The sequence below is a fragment of the Schistocerca serialis genome, chromosome 4 (genome assembly GCF_023864345.2).
Source record: "Schistocerca serialis cubense isolate TAMUIC-IGC-003099 chromosome 4, iqSchSeri2.2, whole genome shotgun sequence".
NCBI classification, from domain to species: Eukaryota; Metazoa; Arthropoda; class Insecta; order Orthoptera; family Acrididae; genus Schistocerca; species Schistocerca serialis.
The window spans coordinates 845,331,946-845,350,538 of record NC_064641.1 but is presented as its reverse complement, the minus strand read 5'-3'; the positions used below and the strand labels follow the sequence as shown (position 1 = coordinate 845,350,538).

Sequence of the window (18,593 nt, the reverse complement as noted above, 5' to 3'; positions counted from 1 at the left end):
GTCAGTGTGGGGCAGTCAGGGTCTGTCCGTCGTCCGGAGTGCTAGTATGTGTTAGGCCTCTAGTCCGCTTGAGTTTGTTCAGGCAATGGTCACTGGTGGTTGGTTCGATCAGTTGGTCGGTCGCGCACTGGGACACAAGATGACTGGTCCGTCTTGAGCGTCGGCGCATGTGAGGTCGCCACGTCAGTCCAGTGAAATGGAAATGTCGCGTGGCTAGGGCATCCCGTCGGGTAGACCGTTCGCCTGGTGCAGGTCTTTCGATTTGACGCCACTTCGGCGACCTGCGCGAGGTCGCGTCGATGGGGATGAAATGATGATGATTAGGTCAACACAACGCCCAGTCCCTGAGCGGAGAAAATCTCCGACCCAGCCGGGAATCGAACCCGGGCCCTTAGGGTTGACAGTCTGTCACGCTGACCACTCAGCTACCGGGGCGGACGTCAGTCCAGTGGGCCGCGCCGTATAGCGAGGGGTAGTGGCTTCGCGGCCGACACGAGAGCAACAGGAGCCAACCTACGACATAGGACTCGCCGGCGCGAGCTGCAACGCCGTGAGACGGGAGATCGGCACGACTTCCTGCGTCCGTTGAAGCGGCTGGCAGAGGACGGTACGGGAGAGCGTTTTGGGGGTGCTCCACCAGATCTTCACCAGACATCGCAGTTTATTATAAGTTAAGTGATTCATGATATGTTGTTTCAGTTACTTGTTCAGTTCTGTTTGTGTTCTTGGTCAGTCTCTCGTCTCCAGCTTGCTCGTCTGTCTCTCGTCCGCATTTGTTAGGCAGTTAGTGTCTGTCTGTCTGTCTGTCGCTCTGCCGTACGTTAATAGCTGCCTCTGTCATGTTTGTCGAATTCGCTGTCAACGAATTTATTGCTCGAAGTGTAACGGCCGAATTCCTGAAATACACTCCTGGAAATTGAAATAAGAACACCGTGAATTCATTGTCCCAGGAAGGGGAAACTTTATTGACACATTCCTGGGGTCAGATACATCACATTATCACACCGACAGAACCACAGGCACATAGACACAGGCAACAGAGCATGCACAATGTCGGCACCAGTACAGTGTATATCCACCTTTCGCAGCAATGCAGGCTGCTATTCTCCCATGGAGACGATCGTAGAGATGCTGGATGTAGTCCTGTGGAACGGCTTGCCATGCCATTTCCACCTGGCGCCTCAGTTGGACCAGCGTTCGTGCTGGACGTGCAGACCGCGTGAGACGACGCTTCATCCAGTCCCAAACATGCTCAATGGGGGCAGATCCGGAGATCTTGCTGGCCAGGGTAGTTGACTTACACCTTCTAGAGCCCGTTGGGTGGCACGGGATACATGCGGACGTGCATTGTCCTGTTGGAACAGCAATTTCCCTTGCCGGTCTAGGAATGGTAGAACGATGGGTTCGATGACGGTTTGGATGTACCGTGCACTATTCAGTGTCCCCTCGACGATCACCAGTGGTGTACGGCCAGTGTAGTTGATCGCTCCCCACACCATGATGCCGGGTGTTGGCCCTGTGTGCCTCGGTCGTATGCAGTCCTGATTGTGGCGCTCACCTGCACGGCGCCAAACACGCATACGACCATCATTGGCACCAAGGCAGAAGCGACTCTCATCGCTGAAGACGACACGTCTCCATTCGTCCCTCCATTCACGCCTGTCGCGACACCACTTGAGGCGGGCTGCACGATGTTGGGGCGTGAGCGGAAGACGGCCTAACGGTGTACGGGACCGTAGCCCAGCTTCATGGAGACGGTTGCGAATGGTCCTCGCCGATACCCCATGAGCAACAGTGTCCCTAATTTGCTGGGAAGTGGCGGTTCGGTCCCCTACGGCACTGCGTAGGATCCTACGGTCTTGGCGTGCATCCGTGCGTCGCTGCGGTCCGGTCCCAGGTCGACGGGCACGTGCACCTTCCGCCGACCACTGGCGACAACATCGATGTACTGTGGAGACCTCACGCCCCACGTGTTGAGCAATTCGGCGGTACGTCCACCCGGCCTCCCGCATGCCCACTATAGCCCTCGCTCAAATTCCGTCAACTGCACATACGGTTCACGTCCACGCTGTCGCGGCATGCTACCAGTGTTAAAGACTGCGATGGAGCTCCGTACGCCACGGCAAACTGGCTGACACTGACGGCGGCGGTGCACAAATGCTGCGCAGCTAGCGCCATTCGACGGCCAACACCGCGGTTCCTGGTGTGTCCGCTGTGCCGTGCGTGTGATCATTGCTTGTACAGCCCTCTCGCAGTGTCCGGAGCAAGTATGGTGGGTCTGACACACCGGTGTCAATGTGTTCTTTTTTCCATTTCCAGGAGTGTATGTTATATGTGTAATGTAGAGCATGTTTGTATATTTTATGTAAGACTGCATTTCATGGGTTTTTATTTAAATGGTCATTTTAGTTTATAAAGTTGCCACCCTTCCACCGTGAGAGTTTTCTTTTATAAACAAGTTGCACCTTCGGTGGCAAGTAATTTTTCTTAATGTGAGTGTTTTGTACCATTTCCATCCCTCCTACGGGGTGCATAGTTTATGTGTTTGTGTGAGTTGTTAAAATTTTTAGTTTAAGGTAATCTGGTGTGTTGCAGATTTGCACCAGTGTAGTCTTTCAGAGGTTGTTGTGAGCGGTCGTGACTGTGGCCGTGTTAAAAGGGAACGGCTAGGTTCTCAACCCGAAAGTTAATACTGTCAAAAAAAAAAAAAAAAAAAGAAATTGTTATTTCTGCCTCTGAATAAATTGTAAATTGATATATAGAGGGTGTTTTCTGATTATAATTTTTAAATTTGTTTTTTTTAAAGAAAGGGTTTTTAGGAATAAAATTTCCATTTGTTGAAAGAAATTTGTTTTTATCAGTTACCCACTAGCAACTACTTCCACGCTCACATAGTGTGAAACTAAATTCCCGGTGCGAACAAGGACGAACTGACTTCTTGGGATTATGCGTGATAGACTCCCATTCGTTCAAGATGTTTCTCATTCATTCTTGGTCGTTCCATACTCTTCCCTCTGTGGATGGGTGTACAAACAAATCCGTTTGAACTGCTCTTTCATTTGATGTATTATTTATAAATTGAATGTAATAAATGCTACCAAGCATTAAAACCCGTATATTCATTTTGAAACAACCTGTATTATATCAGTAGCCGCACAAGAACCACACGGCGCAGCAATTGAAACCTCATGACCCGTAGCAACATTCTGAATTTGCTCTTCGGTTTCTGACAAGGACCGAAGTTGATGACATGTGGCCAGGCAATATTCCATGGAGTGCAGTGAATGCACAGAATTGCCCAGTTTGGGGTATTCGAAAAGAATACACTCGGAGGGCCTATTAGTTGTACCGTGACGTGTGATGTTATCGAGACCCTGTAAAACATATGATTCCTACTTTGGAAGAGCGAAAATGTGTGGAAACCACAGTTTTATGCCAAATAAATAATAACAAAATTCAACATTGTGCCTTTCTCACTCGTTTGAGTTTTTCTGCCCACGTCCCGTTCCTAATCCATAACATATGGGAACATTTCTATACATCTTTCTTGTCTTCACAGCGCCAGATTTGTATCTGGTGGCCAAAACTGGAGCTAATTTTTTTTCCCAGTCTAAATAGGTCCCCGTTAACGTTCTGGCGTATCTTTCAAGTTTCGTTGCCATACGATAATTACCGTCCACACCGAACCTCCGTGCCTACTTGCACTTTAATTACAACCACGTGGTACTTGCCTATTCTGGCGCAGACGTTTATAGGCTTATCAAAAAACTTAATCCAAAAATAGACGCAGAAGCAAGTACAGTTGAAAGAGAAGTTGGTAGAATACTATGACTCGCAAATTCATGTAGCTGCTGCAAGACACAAATATTTTAGTTGTGTCAAGAAAGACAGGCACAGTTACTGAGAATGAGTTACTCAGTTGCAGGGATTAACACGAGATTGCAGATTTCGGTGTCTTAATGATAAATGTGTTCGCCTCCGGTAGCTGAGTCGCCAGCGCGACAGAATGTCAATCCTAAGGGCCCGCCTTCGATTCCCGGCTGGGTCGGAGATTTTTTCCGCTCAGGGACTGGGTGTTGTGTTGTCCTAATCATCATCATTTCATTCCCATCGACGTGCAAGTCGCCGAACTTGTGTCAAATCGAAAGACCTGCACCGGGCGAACGGTCTACCCGACGGGAGGCCTTAATTACATTTATTTTAATGATAAATATAAACAATCATATGCTGACTCGCTCGTGAGAGAATGATTTTAGTGCAATTTACTGATGAGAGTTTGAAAAATGATTTATTGAACTTAAAAAAACCCATCAGAAGATGTATGTTTGCCAGTAATACTCGCATTTGACCAAACAATAACATCATCCACAGTGTTTAAAGATCCTTCGGTGCTCCATTAGACTAGAAAACGTTAGCCAGACGAGAGCGTTCACACACTAGCAGTAAACAAGGCAGGCGAGATTCAGCCACAGGCTTGTAGAGTACACCAGGAAAACAATTCCAAAATAAGTTACGCTCAGGTTTCAGGTGGTATTTCTCACGAAGGTGAATTTTTTTGGAAATCTGTGGTAAGGTCTTATGCTGAGGTCATCGGTCCCTTAGCCTACACACTACTTAATCTAACGTAAACTAACTTACGCTATGGACAACACATACACCCATGCCCGAGGGAGGACTTTAACCTCCCACGGGGGCAGCCGCACCGACCTTCACAAGGCGCCCCAGACCGCGCGGCTACCCCGCGCGGCACACAAGGGTGAGAATTGCTATTTTCGCAAGACTAAATGTAAAACATGTTATAAAAGGAGTCGCAAGGCCAAAGTGTGTTGATTCTGCACGTAAATTTAAAGTGAATAGCACATGCCTTACGGAAGCAAGTAAAGATAGTGAGCAAGACAGTGCTCATCTCACAAATGTTTCTTAATGAGGTCAGTTTTACCGTGCTGAAATTAATCTTTATATTTACAGATGGAAATCAACAGAACTTCGTTAAATTTCAAGCCGATACGGGGTCATCGCCCACACTTTGAAATTTTCTAACGTACAGGCATTTAGGCTCATGAAAGTTACTGCCATTTAAAAGCACTTTAACGAGTTACAGTACAACAATATCGCCATATGCAATCAATTCTTCGCTACTGTAATGTATAAATATAACACTGCAAAATCGCCCGCAGCTCGTGGTCTAGTGGCTAGCGTTGCTGCCTCTGGATCGCAGGGTCCCGGGTTCGATTCCCGGTCGGTTTGGGTATTTTTTTTCCCGGGGTCTGGGTGTTTGTGTTATCCTCATCATTTCATCATCATCATCAGCACTCATGACAGTGGCTAGACTGAACTGTGTACAAAAATTGGATGTGTAAAAATTGGGACTTCGTACGGGCGCTGATGACCGCGCAGTTGAGCGCTACACAAACCAATCATCATCATCATCAAACTGTAAAAGAAAGACTCATTGTGGTCAGGCCGAATGAAGCTAATATATTGGATCTGGATTTGTTCTCCGAGTTGCGTGCTGCGGTGCACGACTCCACCACTCAATAGAGGAGGAGATTAATGTTTAACGTCCCGTCGACAACGAGGTCATTAGAGACGGAGCGCAAGCTCGGGTGAGGGAAGGATGGGAAAGGAAATCGGCCGTGCCCTTTCAAAGGAACCATCCCGGCATTTGCCTGAAGCGATTTAGGGAAATCATGGAAAACCTAAATCAGGATGGCCGGAGACGGGATTGAACCGTCGTCCTCCCGAATGCGAGTCCAGCGTGCTAACCACTGCGCCACCTCGCTCGGCCCCACCAGTCAAGTGCAAGCTCAAGTGTCCCAAACTCGACTCATGCAACTATTACGCAAATAGCCGCAAATTTACTATGAAAAAGCTACTAGTGTAAAGGATTCAGAAGTATGCATCACGCTGAAACCTGGGAGAGGTTTGCAAAGCCTGCAACGTGCCTTTTGCTTTGAAAGATGAATTAGAATAGCAAAGATTACAGGAAGAGGGTGTACTAGGACCTAAGGCCAACAGCCAATGGGCTACGCCAGTGTGCTCATCAAGAAAACCGATTGTTTCCTGCGAATCTGCAGTGACTTTAAAGCGTCAATTAAGGCCCAAGCAATTATGGATACTTACCGGATCTTCAAAGTGTGTGTGTGTGGCGGGGGGGAGGGGGGGGGGACGGTGTTACGATACAGTTGGCCGGAGATACAATTGTTGCAAATATCGAGTTGAAGGAAGCTTATCTTCAGTTGGTTTTGGAGCAACAATCCCAACCCGTTATAGCGATTAATACTACGATTGTTTTATTTAAGTATAAACGATTGCCGTTTGAAGCTGCTAGCGCTCCATCTGTTTTCCAAAGTTATGCTCAGCATTTCACTAACAGAATTCCAGGCACTCCAAATTATTTCGGTGATAATCATAGTCATGGGAAAAATTCCGTGTGATTTTCCAGAAATTCAGACGCATTATTTCAAGCTCTGGAATGAGCTAATTTAAAGTGCACTAAGGAAAAGTACTTTCCTTTCGCTTAGTTAAACAAACACGGTATCTGGGACACATATTCGGCGCTGATGGTATAACAGCACATAAACATATGAAGACAATTAAGACTGACTAACGTGAAGCAACTAAAAAGTCGATTCTGGTTCAGATCAGCTGTTATAGGAAATTTATTTTGGGCGCAGCGTCCATTTCAGAACCTTTAAGAACGCACTTACACAAAAAATGAGCGGTTGGATTGGAAAAACGAACATCAACAAGCATTCAACAAGCTTAAACATGCACTGATTAAACCCAGTAGCTTAATTAACTATGATGTGAAGAAGTTAATTACAGTGGCTGCTGATTCTTAGGACTACGGGCAGGGGCAATTATTTCGCACAAGGCCAGTGAGTTGGGGCGACCCATAGCGTATGCTTCGAAAACAATTAACGCTGCTCAAAGAAATTATAGCCAGATAGGAAGGGGGCTTAGATATTAGGTTCCCTCTCAAGAACTTTCACGACTGTGTGTAAAGATCTAGTCTGTTAAATGATCACAAATATTTGCTCTCGGTATTCTATGAGAGAAGTAACATTCCTACTTTCATAAACAAACTTGTCAGGGATTCTTTTCGACGCAACACATTGGTTTGTTGATTAAAAACTGCTTCGCAATACGTAATGGAACAGAAGAAATGAACTACATTTTATAGAGTTCTCCTTGTAGATCCTGAAAATGACAAAACTGGAGTCATAATACCTAGGGCCCCTACAACCAAGGCACTTAGTTTAGAGAGGAATTTCGCCTTATGCAAGACACCTTTGTAGTTCTGTTTTCGCCCAGACATGTTGCAGCACTTTTTGTACTATAGTCAGTGGTTTTATTGCTCTATTTTCCTTCTCACATGAAGCTATTGGATGTTCATGCAAGCAGCTCTAGGTCTAGTACGCACTCTAACACCTTGTCATATTTTTTGATGTTGTGGTGTTTTTAATTTGTTTGTGTCGAGGTAAAACGCTTATTTATTTCGCTTTTGTCGTTACACGTGCACTTTCTAGGATTTGTCTGCAAATCACAGAATTTTCGCCGCCTCTGTGTTTGGCGAACGAATAGCAGAAAATACATATGTAACGACAAAAGCGAAACAAATAAGAGTGATATCTCAATACAAACAAACTAAAACCACAACAACATCAAAAACTATGACAAGGTGTTAGATTGCGTAGTATACTTAAAGCTACTAGCATAAACACCCATGTGAAAAGGAAAATACGTTGATACACCCACTGAAGATAGTACAGAAAGTGCTGAAACATGTATGGGTGAAAACGAAACTACAAAGTTGTCTTGCATAAGGCGGAATTTCTCTCCAATTTTCGTAGCAACACGGAAATAACAAGAACTGTAACATTCAGAAGATGGTACTTAGTTTGCTGCACCGGGGTCGTTGGAGCATTGTTTGCACTATAAGGATATCCTGCGAACAGGTTTTTTGGAGTGGGATCGACAAAGATATTGAGCTAACCCTAGAAAATTGTACAATATTTCAACGCTACCGAGCAGCACAGCCTAGAAAACATTTTCCTTGGCCACAACCCTTTCAGTCTTGGACCAGCATACAGTTCGAATTTGCGGGACCATTTTAGGTGCCGAAATGCTCATTGTCATGGATCCGTTTAGTAATATCGAGAATATTTGCAACAGAAGGGCTGCCTACAACTTTAATTTACAGAAGAATCTGAGAAACATTGTACAGCAAACGGCGTCACACATGGTAGATCAAGACCATTTTATCTCATATCAAATGGTTAGGCGGAAACGTTCGCGAGAACCTTCAATGCGCAAATGACCAAGTTAATTCATAAATATAATCAAGCTGATGCCTTAACTATGTTCTCCACACATCGCAACACACCTCATGAATAGAAATTTAAGCAAGCAATGCAAAGATCGGCGTTGTGAGTGGTGGGTCAATCTGGACCGACTGACCGCCGTGTCATCATCTGCCAATTGTGTCATTGGTTGCGGTTTCTTGACCTGGAAGCCGCCGCTCCTTAATTGGCTTCACGAGGCTGAGTGCACCCCGCACCAAACATCTCCTCAAGGAAAAATCCCTGGTAGTGCTGGGAATTGGCTCCTCCGCACAGCAGCCTCACACGCCCACTACCGGGCTACGGAGGCGGATAGCAGATAAATATGTCCAGCTGAGAAACTACATGGTCGATTCCAAAGAGCTATATTGTCTATTTCATACCGGTGGAATACGGCAACCTACCATATACAGAGCAGTCGCAAAAATTTAAGCTGCATGACAATGTATTTGCGCAAATAGTAGGACACGGTGAAAGAACGGGATTGTCAGCATGCAACTGTTGGGACACACTACGTTTGAGGTCCAAGCCTCAAATGGTTCAAATGGCTCTAAGCACAACGGGACTTACCATCTGAGGTCATCAGTGCCCTAGACTCAGAACTACTTAAACCTAACTAACCTAAGGACATCACACACATCCATGCCCGAGGCAGGATTCGAACCTGCGACCGTAGCTGCAGCGCAGTTGCGGACTGAAGCGCCTGGAACCACTCGACCACTCCGACCAGCTTACAGCACAGGGAACGGTGATGAAGGTGGATAGCGATCACACACCCTTCTCCCCAAAGTAGACCACAAAGGCTCCACAATATTAATATCTGGTGACTGTGGTGGCCAAATTCATCCTAGTGCTCGCGATATCCGTCCTGTCCGATGCGGATCTTGTGAACAGGGGCCCTGTCGTCTTCGAACAGAGCGTCACCACTGGGGAACAAACACTGTATCATGAGATGGAACTGACCATCCCAAATGCTCACATACACTCCTGGAAATTGAAATAAGAACACCGTGAATTCATTGTCCCAGGAAGGGGAAACTTTATTGACACATTCCTGGGGTCAGATACATCACATGATCACACTGACAGAACCACAGGCACATAGACACAGGCAACAGAGCATGCATAATGTCGGCACTAGTACAGTGTATATCCACCTTTCGCAGCAATGCAGGCTGCTATTCTCCCATGGAGACGATCGTAGAGATGCTGGATGTAGTCCTGTGGAATGGCTTGCCATGCCATTTCCACCTGGCGCCTCAGTTGGACCAGCGTTCGTGCTGGACGTGCAGACCGCGTGAGACGACGCTTCATCCAGTCCCAAACATGCTCAATGGGGGACAGATCCGGAGATCTTGCTGGCCAGGGTAGTTGACTTACACCTTCTAGAGCACGTTGGGTGGCACGGGATACATGCAGACGTGCATTGTCCTGTTGGAACAGCAAGTTCCCTTGCCGGTCTAGGAATGGTAGAACGATGGGTTCGATGACGGTTTGGATGTACCGTGCACTATTCAGTGTCCCCTCGACGATTACCAGTGGTGTACGGCCAGTGTAGGAGATCGCTCCCCACACCATGATGCCGGGTGTTGGCCCTGTGTGCCTCGGTCGTATGCAGTCCTGATTGTGGTGCTCACCTGCACGGCGCCAAACACGCATACGACCATCATTGGCACCAAGGCAGAAGCGACTCTCATCGCTGAAGACGACACGTATCCATTCGTCCCTCCATTCACGCCTGTCGCGACACCACTGGAGGCGGGCTGCACGATGTTGGGGCGTGAGCGGAAGACGGCCTAACGGTGTGCGGGACCGTAGCCCAGCTTCATGGAGACGGTTGCGAATGGTCCTCGCCGATACCCCAGAAGCAACAGTGTCCCTAATTTGCTGGGAAGTGGCGATGCGGTCCCCTACGGCACTGCGTAGGATCCTATGGTCTTGGCGTGCATCCGTGCGTCGCTGCAGTCCGGTCCCAGGTCGACGGGCACGTGCACCTTCCGCCGACCACTGGCGACAACATCGATGTACTGTGGAGACCTCACGCCCCACGTGTTGAGCAATTCGGCGGTACGTCCACCCGGTCTCCCGCATGCCCACTATACGCCTTCGCTCAAAGTCCGTCAACTGCACATACGGTTCACGTCCACGCTGTCGCGGCATGCTACCAGTGTTAAAGACTGCGATGGAGCTCCGTATGCCACGGCAAACTGGCTGACACTGACGGCAGCGGTGCACAAATGCTGCGCAGCTAGCGCCATTCGACGGCCAACACCGCGGTTCCTGGTGTGTCCGCTGTGCCGTGCGTGTGATCATTGCTTGTACAGCCCTCTCGCAGTGTCCGGAGCAAGTATGGTGGGTCTGACACACCGGTGTCAATGTGTTCTTTTTTCCATTTCCAGGAGTGTAATTCTTGCCAGTAACGCGACCTTGTAGAGTAGTCATCGAGCTATAACGGATCAAATATAATGGCGGCATGTGCGTGTATTAATTTCTCATAAGTGAACACGTGTTGTCGCAAGCTCCTATAATAATAATAATAATAATAATATAAATTCTTATGAGTTCTGCATTCCTCGCGAATGCTAAGTTATCTGTGTATCATCTTATGCAACGAGAGGATTACTTATGATTTTACTTTTGTTGTGGATCAGGCTACGGCATTCTATAGGCGTAAAAGTGTTCAGTTAGCCAGCAAGCTATTTTCTGTGAATAAATCCAAGATATTTAACAACTTTTCTTAGACAAAACCTATTGAGATAATTACTGCTACAGACAGACAGGATTATAACACTTGGGATCCTTGAGGAATGATTGTGGGTTCGAGCCTGCTTGTGGTCTGGCTCTATATATGAAAGAATTTGCTCTGTTTAAGTCGTTGCATCATATACAAATTTTCGCCTTTTGGATACCAATGATCAATACTTCGTGGAGAGAGCTACATTGCATGGTAGTCTCCAATGTGTCTTAAGTGCTCCCATGAATTCTTTTTCAACTTCCAGCGTCACAAGAAATAGCAACCGTTATTTTATTTATATTATGGCTAATACAGACATATCATAAAATTAAATTACATGTACGTATGTTCATATTTACATACAAGAATCTTAAGTTTGTCTTTACGTCTGAATATCCAGTCCTTCAATCCAGCGCACTGCATCCGGAGTTGCTAGCAGGAAGTCCTCTTCAGCACGGTGATAGGCTCGAATGCTGCATTCACTGACGATGTGGTGAACAGTCTGGTATGGAGCCCCGAAGTCACAGGCCGGATTAGACAGCTTTTCCCACTTAAAGAGAGCATCCCTGCATCGGCCACGGCCGGTACTGATTCTGTTGAGAGCAGTCCAGGTCTTGCGTGGCAGGTCGAGTCCACTTGGAAGTTTAGCACCTGAGAAGATGTTGTGCACGCGCACATCCGTCACTACTTCCCACCGACCGTAAATCCTTAGCAACCATGTCAGCAGCATCGCACAGAGTTGGATGGCGTGATTTCAGTCCCTTACAATTTAAAAGTGGCAGGTCGCTATGCACGGGGAGGTTAGAATTCCTGGAGATCTTGTGGAATTCCCTCATAAGGACAGTACATCTGCTTAGATCAGGAGGCATTATACCGATTAACAGTGGAAGGCAATAAACTGGAGTAGATCTGATTGCGCCAGATATTACGCTCATTGTCGTATTCAGCTGGGTGTCAACAATTGTATGATGACTGTTCATCCAAACAGGTGCACAATACTCAGCACTTGAATACACCAAGCCCAGAGCTGAAGATCGCAGGGTGGTTGCTGAAGATCCCCAGGTAGTTCCGCACAGCTTATGGAGGGTGTTATTTCGAGTCCTCAACTTTTGATCTAAGTTAAGAAGGTGTTGTTTGAAGCACAGTGTAGGCCTAGGATGATATTTTGGGTTCCAATAATGACGAAGAATTCTGCCTCTGAAACATACTTCCAGTTTTACGTTCGCTAACCGATTATTTAAATGGAACCAACACACTTCTGTTTTACTCACACTAGGTTGGAGTCTCCAGACTTTGAAGTAATTATCTAGTGCAGACAGGTCATTGGTTAGAATCTCTTCTGTTGTCTTCATTTCCTGGTGTTGTACAGGTAGAGCCAGGTCATCGGCATAGCAGAATTTTCTGGACGAAGTGTCAGGTAGATCAGATAGATATAGATTGAACAGTACTGGTGAGAGAACTGATCCTTGGGCACTGTAGCGGCGTGGAACATGAAGGATTCTACGGCGACCGTCTTGTTAATATTTTCAGCTCTACGAGATACCGACCACCATGTCCAACAAACACAAAGTGCTATCAAAGAAGATCTATTTCTTTAATTACTGTTTTCTCAATTCACTATAGCAACTCGAACAGATCTATATAACGAACTTCAATGAACTGCAATTTAATGATCTTAGTCCGTATTTAATTAACTCTATTGAGTTAGACTTGACAAGAGTACCAGGCTAGGGAACTGTCGATAGCCACTAACTAATTACGATAATTATCTCGAATAAATCAGATATAGCCTTTTCACTATTAAAATCGTTATTTTGGAGTCCATAAAGTACCAATGATGTAGCTCTCCAAAGCATCACTGAATCACCGCCATGTTTCACTCTTGGGACGTAAATTCGGCCCGAAATTGGAAAGAGTGTAAACGAGACTCACCCGACCAAACGACTTTCTTCTATTGCTCCAGAGACCGGGTTTATGGCTTCGCCGCCACGTTCTCCTGTTATGCGCATTTGCGTCACTGATGAGTGGTTCCGGATTCCCAGCCCGCCCTGAAGTTCCCAGCTTGTGGTGTTCCCTAAGCGTTGTTCTGGAGCTAACAGGAATAGCTAGTGCGACATTCAGTTCTGCAGTGACTTCTTCAGCTGTTGGACTCTTATTTTTCGTCACAATGATCTTCAACGAAGGTCTGTCACGAGCACTTAACATACGGAACAGTTCGGCTACCATGGTTACGGAAGCGCCCACCGTGTGAGCACCAACAATACACCTACACAGATCATATTCAGACCACAAAGACATTGCAGAGGTGCCGTTCGTGGTTAAAAACAACAGCGCAACCTGCAGGCTTGGCTTGCATCTGCATTTCTGACCAAGCATGCATTTCTAGCGGCGTTTACATTTTTCTGCACAACCCCTGTATATTTTCTTTTATAGTGTTTGTGGGTCAGATGTCCTGTTGAAGTTTTAAAGTTGCTCGTCTCAAATGACTACTTTCAGCCTTTATCATTTACCTGGCTTTCTAACTTGTGAGCACATTGCTAACGTATTCTGTGTACAGTGAGCGATTTTTGCAGTGAGGGTTGTCTTTGGCCAGTTGTGAAGGGAGGTCTGGGGCACTTTCTTTGGCGAGCAAAGTCTCGACCAATGAGAGCTCGGCGGAGGCTCGTGCATTAAGGCATGGGCATCATTCGAATATGAGAAATGTAGATGAAGAGACATTTTCCTACGTACCTTGGGAGAGACTTCTTGTGTTAGTGCAGCTCCGTGCTGACACGTTCTTAGTGAAGGAGATTGATATGCAAACTTCTCTTAGGCACTCCATCATATCCATGAGAGTCCTTAGTCTTCAGTGATTTAATTATTGACTCAATCTCCCCCTTGTCTGTATCACAGAGGAATATTTCAGACATCAATCTCGGGAAGGCGTTTGCCAAGAGAGTTATATGATTCCCTGTAGAAACTAAATTTTTATTTAAATAACCATCAATGCTCATAAAATGGTTGTTAAATACTCTACATACATCTGATTTATCAGTAACAGAAACATTTTTACTACGAACTGACTTTATGTCGTCGACCTTGTGCCTGTGACTAGACACTTCCTTCACAACTGACCATATGGTTTTAATTTTATCCTGTTAATTAGCTATTATATTTGCGTACCACATACACTTTGCCTTCCTAAAAACATTTTTAAGCACCTTACAATACTGTTTGTAATGGGCTACAGTAGCTTGTTTGTGACTACTTCTAACATTTTGATATAATTCCCGCTTTGTTCTACGTGATATGCCTATCCCACTAATCAGCCACCCAGGCTGCCTTTTACTGCTAGTACCCTGTTTAGAACATTATAATGGAAAGCATCTCTCAAACAGAATGAGAAATATGCTAAGGAAAGCATTACATTTGTCTTCTATGTTATCGGGAATATAAACATCCTGCAGCTTTCTATTGCCGTTGGATTAACTTTGCTACATAATTTGTAATTATATGTGACAGTCGTAAGACTACAAAAGCCTTTTAGTGTTAAAATTTGTGCATCATAGTCTGGAAAGCCTTTTACCCTTGTCTAATAGAATGCCCATCTAGAAATGAAGAATGAATAAAAATATTGTCTATTGCTGTGTTACTGTTCCCCTGCACCCTAGTTGGAAGAAAACACAGTCTGCATCAGATCATATGAATTTAGGAGATCTACCAGCAACGTTTTTCTTGCACAGTCATATACAAAATTACCATGGAAGTCACCACATATAACTAATTTCTGGTATTTCCTATAAAGCGAATCAAGAACCCTCTCTGGCTTGAGCAGAAATGCTCTGAAGTCAGAGTTAGGGGACCTATAAACAACAAAAATTAGAAGTTTTGTTTCACTAAATTCAGCTGCACCTACACAACATTTTAATGTGTGTTCAGTGCAGCGTCGTGATACGCCTATGTACTCAAACGGAATACTATTTTCTTACGTACATGGGCATTCTCACCCTCCGCAAGAAACTCCTTGAAAAACAGCCAGCTAATCTGTATCCTGGTAAAGGAAGCCTCCGCATTGCCAAATTATTTAAGTGGTGCACCGATATACCAATAATTTCAGAGTCAACATCTATAAGCAGTTCACTAACTTTATCTCTAATACGTCTTATATTTTGGTGAAATATGCTAGATCTTTCTCTACTTGGAAACATGACGTCCTCTGAAGGTGATTCCTTAATTAGAGGGACTTCCTTTTAGCAGGTATACCTCTCAGCTGACTTAAATACAAAAAAAGTGCAGCTCTAACACCAACTACTACAGGAATTTTTCTATGTGTGTTCCCACCACCACACACTACACTGTCCGCTATAAGCTTTGTCAGCCTCCTCTTCCCGTACCTACCGAGGTGCAGGCCATGTCTAGTGAAACTCGATCTACTGACAGACTCAACTGGCACCACTTCAATGTGACCCATGCCCTCTGCCATCAGTGCCTTCTCCAGCCTCAAGTTAACACGCCTAACAACCACTTTAAGATGAGGCCGATCATGAGGCTGAAACAGTTGCACGAAATGTACATTAGTGCTACCAGTTGAAGTAGCTATTTTTACCAGGTCACCACCTACATCACATTCTTGTTCCCTGTTCCATCCACTATCACTACCTGATCCTCCTTCGCAAAATTCTTACAGAACTGCCCTACGCTGTCAGTCACGTGAGCCAACCCTGCACTAGGCTTCACAATGCTAGTGACCTGGTACTCACTCCCCAACACTTTCTGCAACTGCTGGCCCACACCTCTACCATGCAAACTACCTAGCAGCAGAACCTTCTTCTTTCTGTTAGTCTTCGCAACTGACTTAGGCCTTCTAGCTGCTGAGGACTGCTGCATGTTTCCTATACTTACGGCTACAAGAGGCTCCTCTCCACTCATCTGTGACAACTGGTCAAATCCATTGCATACCTGCAAAGTACAACTAAATACCTCCTCCTCCTCCTAGCTGCGTTCTTGCCAACTGAAGTAACCGCTTTGTAACAGTCAAAATATCCACGGGTGTGCTGCCGGTCTGTAGTGTCCAACTGGCACAATATTTCGGCGATCATACATGTCGCCATCATCAGGTGAACTGACGGACTGAGCTCCTGTGAACGTGCCGGCACGGAGATCCGTACGCTATGGCTGCTCAGAGGGAACTGGGTTCGGTCGCGGCGGCGGCCGATTTAAATACCCTCCGCCCGCGGCCCGCTCCCTCCGCCGTCCGCTCCCCGCGCCACGGTCGTGCCGTGGAACAGATTGCGACGGCGTCTGAGATGACGTCGGAGTGATGGCTCTGTCCGCCGTGGTCGTCACAACTATACGTTTGCTCGATTTACTCTTGATTAACCCGATCGCTGGTTCCCAAGCCTTGCTAAGATTATAGCCACAGTCACGGTTTATGAGGTCGTCATTGGTGCGAATTTCTATGGCCTCTCTAACAACGCTGTCCCAGTATCTCGACGTCTGTACCAGAATCCTCGTGCGGTCATATTCCATGGCGTGATTTTCCGACAAACAATGTTCAGCGACCGCCGACTTGCTCGGATACATCAGACGAGTGTGCCTCTGGTGTTCACGGCATCGATCCTCGACGGTACGCATCGTCTGACCAATATACGACTTGCCACATTGACACGGAATCTGGTACACGCCGGCCTTCCTCAAACCGAGGTCATCTTTGGCGCTCCCCACCAGTGCACGAGTTTTATTTGGAGGACAAAACACAGTTCCGACCCGGTGTTTCTTCAGAATGCGGGCGATTTTCCCCGAGAGTGCGCCTGTGTATGGAATAAATGCAGTGCCTACCTCCTCCCTCGTGACTTCATCCATCTCAACAGGTTGTGCTGCAGTGGCTGGGCGGAGAGCACGTTGAATCTGCCACTCTGAGTACCCATTTTTTCGAAATACAGTTCTCAGATGTTCCAATTCCTGGGGTAGACTCTCTGCGTCAGAGAGCAAACGTATAGTTGTGACGACCACGGCGGACAGAGCCATCACTCCAACGTCATCTCAGACGCCGTCGCGATCTGTTCCACGGCACGACCGTGGCGCGGGGCGCGGACGGACGAGGGAGCGGGCCGCGGGCGGAGGGTATTTAAATCGGCCGCCGCCGCGACCGAACCCAGTTCCCTCTGAGCAGCCATAGCGTACGGATCTCCGTGCCGGCACGTTCACAGGAGCTCAGTCCGCCAGTTCACCTGATGATGGCGACATGTATGATCGCCGAAATATTGTGCCCGTTGGACACTATAGACCGGCAGCACACCCGTGGATATTTTGACTATCAAATACGCCGGGAGAAACTCAAGAATCACGCTTTGTAACAGTTCGTTGTGACGCTGTGGTCTCAACTGCTACTCATATTGCTGCTGCAGATGCAGTACGATGCTCCAGTCATTGGCTGAACACGATGGTCTTTTCTCTCGGTAGGGCCACGTGGGCGTTCGGAGCCCGCTCTTCTTGCGTCCGTCCACTCTCGTGACCACCTCTGCCAGCGGTCATGTACAGTGGCTATTATTCCAGCCAAGTCTTTCTGAAATATCACAGAAGAACTTCCAGGTTCTCGTAACCCAATTATATGACCTCGTTACAGATCAGTCAGGTGTTGATAATGGCCTCCTTGTCGCCTTAAAGGCATTCTTGCTGACATCAACTCACCACGTCCAATCTCAAATGTAACTAAGGTTCACGACATTTACAGTGTGTGTGTTTAAAGCAAACCTGATTTGCACCCTCATAGTGGCGCTACTGGCGCCATTCTTATGCGACTGGCGCGAAATTTGGATAGATATCATCTTTCAGATGTAGAAAAACGCCTAATAACTATCCTTTATGTTGCATAAGTCCGTGTTGGTGTCGCGGTTTTTTTCTATCAGTATTGTTTCCTCGTCTAAACATAATTACAAAGCAGAGCTGTACGCTGTAAAATTTATTGCCTCAGTCAATGACTATAACCCTGTCCTCCTTGCTGTTTAACGTCTTTTTCGATGTTGTTCACGAATATTGCACCCTCTTTGACGATTTTAGTCAGTTCAAGTCTGGTTATGGCCTATTAAGCTGGAAACCAGCTAACAAAATACACTCCTGGAAATGGAAAAAAGAACACATTGACACCGGTGTGTCAGACCCACCATACTTGCTCCGGACACTGCGAGACGGCTGTACAAGCAATGATCACACGCACGGCACAGCGGACACACCAGGAACCGCGGTGTTGGCCGTCGAATGGCGCTAGCTGCGCAGCAATTGTGCACCGCCGCCGTCAGTGTCAACCAGTTTGCCGTGGCATACGGAGCTCCATCGCAGTCTTTAACACTGGTAGCATGCCGCGACAGCGTGGACGTGAACCGTATGTGCAGTTGACGGACTTTGAGCGAGGGCGTATAGTGGGCATGCGGGAGGCCGGGTGGACGTACCGCCGAATTGCTCAACACGTGGGGCGTGAGGTCTCCACAGTACATCGATGTTGTCGCCAGTGGTCGGCGGAAGGTGCACGTGCCCGT

General features: G+C 46.7%; 1 protein-coding gene and 1 non-coding gene across 2 annotated transcripts in view; both read right to left on the bottom strand.

Moving 5' to 3' along the window:
• Positions 1–18,593, bottom strand: part of LOC126473469 (uncharacterized) — a 911,006-nt gene that overhangs the window by 110,316 nt on the left and 782,097 nt on the right. The window lies entirely within an intron of this gene.
• On the bottom strand, positions 5,711–5,788 carry Trnaa-cgc (transfer RNA alanine (anticodon CGC)). The gene has a single exon. It is a non-coding gene; the product is annotated as a tRNA-Ala (tRNA).